The sequence below is a fragment of the Homalodisca vitripennis genome, chromosome 7 (genome assembly GCF_021130785.1).
Source record: "Homalodisca vitripennis isolate AUS2020 chromosome 7, UT_GWSS_2.1, whole genome shotgun sequence".
Lineage (NCBI taxonomy): Eukaryota > Metazoa > Arthropoda > Insecta > Hemiptera > Cicadellidae > Homalodisca > Homalodisca vitripennis.
In genome coordinates, this window is record NC_060213.1 from 13,235,019 (window position 1) to 13,239,898 (window position 4,880).

At 31.7% G+C, this 4,880-nt stretch overlaps 1 non-coding gene across 1 annotated transcript; it reads left to right on the forward strand.

The window, feature by feature from the left end:
- Nucleotides 1-3,520: 3,520 nt before the first annotated feature.
- Trnav-gac lies at nt 3,521-3,591 on the forward strand. Its single transcript has one exon. It is a non-coding gene; the product is annotated as a tRNA-Val (tRNA).
- Nucleotides 3,592-4,880: the final 1,289 nt, after the last annotated feature.

A 4,880-nucleotide genomic window follows, 5' to 3' on the forward strand; every position in this document is an offset into this window, starting at 1 on the left:
CCACAGAACAGTGGTTTTTGGACACGTGGGGAGTTTTTAGCATTTAACTGGGAGACCGCCCAATTACACGACTGATTCTGCTGTTTAAAGTGGGATATATTTGCGAAGGATGAAAGGTGCATAAGTGTAAAATTGTATGTGTAAATGAGAATTTTGTGGCATGAATGTAAGAAATTTTAGATTAAAATTTGTGACGTTTGCTATACATTGTACGAATATTGTCGCTGCAATAAAGCTGATTTGATTTGATTTGATTTATCTAAGATCTTATAAAATTTATTTTGTAATTTCTAACCATGTTCATGTAATTTATTTATTGCAATACACACCACCTCGGCTTAGTGGTCAGTTATACCCAATATTTCTACATTAACATAGAAACGTATCTGCTTTGAGTTTCTAATTAATACATGATCTAAACATGACTTTGTATTATTTATGACTCATATGAACATCAATATAATTTTAAACCCATAAAGCAATTTCCCTCAAGTATTGCGGCCGTGAACCGGTATTCTTTAAAGTGTAAATATTTATATCGCTGGTAATAACAGTAGGATAATGATAATGTTGGAACAGTTTAATAAAAAAATGTTTATATTTGTTGAACGTATATCGACATGAGTGATAAATTGCATGCAAAGAAAGTCTGCAGTTAGAAGCCCACTGTACTATCAAACAGGAGAGCGATGTGTACAATCTCTGCAGTAGGAAGGGCCGTTATCTGATAAAGTACCCAAGTCGCTTTTTCACGTACAGAGCCACTCCTCCAGCCTGATTCTGCAGTCTGGGTTGCATCAACATGTCGTAACCTGAAATCTGATAGCGGTCTTCCTCTCTTGCCTTTATCCATATATTACACAATGTGATATTTATTACTTTGACCATTTAAGTGCTTTATCAACTCGTCAAAATGTGCTTATACTACGATTGTTATGTAAAATATTTGTAATTTTCCCCAAAAATTATGTTTGACTGAACACATATAATTAAAATAAATGTTTATAATATCATACAAAAAGAGCAATAGACAGCCTGCTAATACATTTACGGTAATTACCCATCGGTAGAGTTAAAAATCCTTTCAACATCATCGAGAGTTTTAATCTGTGTAGTTTGCTCAATTTGTGAAGCACTTCTCCTGACAAAGATTTTGCTATCCTTTTACCACTCAAATTGAAACTCTTCTTCTATCAATTGCTTTGCTTTGAATAAAAGTTTTCTACGATAAGGTGTTAATCTGTTTATTTACATATATAAAAGTCTCAGGTAAGGCGGGTCCCAAAGAAGTCGATCTAACTTTGACAGGTTTTGGACTTTTCGGAAACATATCCCTTTATTTGCCTATTTTAAAATTGCATAATTATGGATTTTACAGGCGATTTTCACTTACTAGGAACCCTATGAACTGCTCGCAAATCGTAGTTACAACCTAATGGAACATTAACAATGTCAGAAGCATATTAATAACTTCCTCACTATTTTAATTTTACAAATCAGCAACACCATAAATTTGCAAATTGTTATTGCGGTTGTATTTCTTAAGGTTCTCAAGCTGTGTTCCTAAATATTTTACTCTCCGTGGTAAGACGAACATTAGAATCAACTAGATCATTTACCGGAGTTTATTACCCAGAAAATTTCTTCTTATAGCCATTCATCTTAGCAGAGAAAAAAGTCGTTTATAAATTTGTAAGCTCGTTTAGTTGAGAGTCAAACTTTGTACCTATTTAGAAAATTGTATTGTTTAATTTTTCTTTCACTGTTTGCTCCATTTTGATAAGAAACTTTTGATGCAACTTACTCATAGCAATTAGTAACGATCTAATACCACAAACCTTGAACTTCCACATAACTCTTTTACATTGGCTCATGATACCCCAATTGTTTTGGGCAAATACTGCACATTTTAAATGAAATTTGCAACTGTTAATAGAACAAATAGCATAATCATTCTCAGCTGGACAAAGGTCGAAACAAAGTCGAAACATGCACTCATTTCGAGGTTATGTATACAGAAAACATGTACAGGCAGTTATCTACAACCAACTGTGTGTGTATATGTGGATATATGTGTTTTATCGATCCAGTTTCTTGGATATTTGGTACGGGACATAGATAAGACGTAATTAGTTTCTAGTAGCACATACAACCACATGCTGAATCTCATTATTAAGCAGTTCCTTACGAAATGTAAAAAAGTTAACTATATAATTACATTACTATATAAATTAAAAGTATATAACAAATTAAATTATTATATAGCAACTATAAACATATTTTATATCTAACTACCCAATTGTATAAGGACGCTAAGAACATAGTTACACGTATTTTTCTCACACTTTAAGACTTAATATGTAATAACTCTCAACACTTGCAGAGTATACAGAGTATATACATTCAGGTGTATGAATCCTAAGAACGTAGATAAACGTGTTTCTCTCACGTGTTAGAACTTCCTTTGTAACAACTCTCAACACTTGCAGAGTATACAAGTATACAGACTATATACATTCAGGTGTATAAATACTAAGAACGTAGATAAACGTGTTTCTCTCACATGGTAGAACTTCCTATGTAATAACTCTCAACACTTGCAGAGTATACAAGTATACAGAGTATATAAATCCAGGTGCGTAAATCCTAAGAACGTAGATAAACGTGTTTCTCTCACGTGGTAGAACTTCCTTTGTAACAACTCTCAACACTTGCAGAGTATACAAGTATACAGACTATATACATTCAGGTGTATATAAATCCTAGGAACGTAGATAAACGTGTTTCTTTCACGTGTTAGAACTTCCTTTGTAACAACTCTCAACACTTGCAGAGTATACAAGTATACAGACTATATACATTCAGGTGTATAAATCCTAGGAACGTAGATAAACGTGTTTCTTTCACGTGTTAGAACTTCCTTTGTAACAACTCTCAACACTTGCAGAGTATACAAGTATACAGACTATATACATTCAGGTGTATAAATCCTAGGAACGTAGATAAACGTGTTTCTCTCACGTGTTAGGACCCCCGATGTAATAACTCTCAATAGTTGCAGAGTATACACAGACGGTGGAAACATTCCACTTCGTATAGTCACAAATTATAAAGTACTGCTCAAGTAACAGCGAGAAATGACAAACATATTTTATGGGCTTGATAGTGCTATCTGATAAATTACAATAGAACAAACAAAACCCGCCTAGTCGATAGTTCCAATGATCTTACATTTGAGTAAAATGTCTTTCTTGCGGTCTGCTCTTGTTCTTGTCACTATTTTGTTTGTGATTGGGCAGGTGAGTGATTATATATTTAATTATCATACGAGTATTCATTTAATTCAAAATACGGTAAGGTACTGATTTTAGATATCAAATAGATTTATGATATTACATTTTTCATGGTTTTACATTAGTATTTATTTATGAAATATATTATATTATATGATAGTTTGGTTATTTAAACACATTTGTGAAAGAAACGGCCAAATACAAAATAATTGAATCGTAAAAATGAGGGCTCTGTGGTGTAATGGTAGCACATTCACCCGACAAGTGAGAGATCCGGGTTCGAGTCCCGGCGGAGCAAGTACTGTTTGTGATTCAATGTTTATTGAAATAAAATTAAGCTATTGCCACTTATACAAATTTAATGAGTATATATATATATATATATATATATATATATATAAAACAAATTAACAATATATATATATATATATATATTTGTTAATTAATATTTAAATACATATATACGATATACACGTTTCTAAATATTATGATTCTAAATATATGTTTAGATACTTAAACGTTTTATTTTTCATATGTTAATTTTCAGTGATCAGCTTACAAATTGGAGCTAAGTTCATTATTTATAAACTTTAATAGGTTCATAGGACATAATGTTTTGTCAAAACAAAATTCAGTCTTAAAAACGATATATAAAAATACTAAGATTTATTTAGATGAACTGCTCCTAGAACAAATATTTGCTAAATGGCACTTTATAATACTAACTAGATTATTATTTTGATTTTTTCGGGTATTTCCCAGGTATAAATGAAGTTTTGCATATGTCAATAAGATATAAAATTGAAACTATTTACTATTTCACCTCAATATACTATATAGTTCTCTACCTATATGTTTATAATTATTGCACTCACAGAGTGCGTTTTTTCCACAAATAGCTATCCGCTAAACGCAGTCTTCCTTAAAGAATATTTCATAACTACACATAATGGGTGAACTACTGTTAGTTGTTTACGAGATAGCCACACCAGACTACTTTACACACAACTATACACTAAATCACAGTACAATGGTAAATATGTATGGTAATCTACAAGCACTCTTTTTAACAAATGTAAATATGTTTCGAGACAATACCAACATTTAATATACAATTTTACACTTTATTTTAATAATATCCAAGGATAATAAAACATTTAAGTCGACCAAGAAAATGTATGCATGATAGAAACAACCCACTTTGGCGATGAGATGAGAATGATTACATTCTGCCTGTGACTGTTACAGGCGTCATGTCAGTCAGGGCCTGGCTCTGGACCCTCACCCAAAGCCTACACCCAAGTGACTGGCCTCACCACCCTCATCTATGGAGTGATGAATATCCTCTATGAAGTCATACAAAGCGCATTCCCGGAATTATTTCTTATGCTTTCGAAATAAAATTATTTATCTCACCTTACAAAATTTACAAAAAGATACTAAATAAAAATAAATTATGAGATTTTAGTCAGTAAACAAAAACATTACAATGTATATCTTTTCAAAAGTATACGTATAAATTTTAAAGTTGTAATAAAATGGTGAAATTTCGTTGAAATGAGTAATGCAATTTTATATTCAACTACA